Consider the following 1,114-nt stretch of genomic DNA (forward strand, 5'->3'; position numbering starts at 1 on the left):
ACCTACGCCTTGGTCTTCCCAGTGGTCTCTTTCCTTCTGGCTTTCCCACTAATATCCTATACACATTCCTCGCCTCCCCCATTCATGCTATATGCTCTGCCCACCTCATCCTCATTCACTTGATCATTCTAATTATACTTGGAGAAGAGTACAAGTTATGAAGCTCCTCATTATGCAGTTTTCTCCAACCTCCTGTCACTTCATCTCTCTTTGGTCCAAATATTCTCCTCAGCACATTATAGGAACTAACACAACAATTACTTGTATGCTATCTTTTTTCAAAATGAATTGCCAACACTCTTACATGATATTTTTTGTGTACAAGATTACAGATTTACTTCCAACATGACGGAACATCCCAACATTTCAGTAGACACTTGACTCCGTACATGAGTGAGTACTTCCCTGACCAATGGTTTGACCATGGTGGTCCACAAAATTTGCGACCACGGACCTCACTCCAGCAGATCTCCATGTACGGAACTACATGAAAAATGTAATGTATGAATGCAAAATGAACTGAAAAACCAAAGAACTTCTCATCAAATTTATGATGCTCCAAGACACGCACATAAATCTCATGTTCTACCTAAGGTTACACGTTCCACAGACAAACAAGTAGGAATGTTCACTCACATAGAAGATGGCCATTTTCAACATTTATTACATAGAACTGTGCATAAGTCTTCTTTTAATGTAGCTTACATGACTGTTCAAATCACTTTGAATTTCAAATAAGCATAGCTCCATAATTACACTGGGAATTAGACCCATGTTTGTGATATTTTGGACTGGGAATAGCCTAAGGAATAAGATCCTGAAGTACTGACATGGCCACCAGATATCCTATTACAGAAGCATATCAATTCAATATATATACGTGGTGCGTTCCATATATAATGCCTATTTTTTGTGTTAATATGTAACGTCTGAGCTGGATGTTGGTGGTGTTGTAGTAAAGGCTGAACCTTCCCACCAATGTACTGTTAATTTGGTTGTCGTGCGACAGATAGCGACAGCAGAGCAGTCTACCAAAATGGCGTCTGACATAGAAGTGTGTATGAAAGAGAAATGTGTTATTGAATTTCTCACTGCCGAACAAATTGTATACATT

At 38.9% G+C, this 1,114-nt stretch overlaps 1 protein-coding gene across 5 annotated transcripts in view; it reads right to left on the reverse strand.

The window, feature by feature from the left end:
• The window catches only part of LOC111868730 (eukaryotic translation initiation factor 4E transporter), a 102,083-nt gene that overhangs the window by 12,265 nt on the left and 88,704 nt on the right, over positions 1-1,114 (reverse strand). The window lies entirely within an intron of this gene.

This window comes from Cryptotermes secundus, unplaced genomic scaffold (genome assembly GCF_002891405.2).
Source record: "Cryptotermes secundus unplaced genomic scaffold, Csec_1.0 scaffold13, whole genome shotgun sequence".
Classification (NCBI taxonomy): Eukaryota; Metazoa; Arthropoda; class Insecta; order Blattodea; family Kalotermitidae; genus Cryptotermes; species Cryptotermes secundus.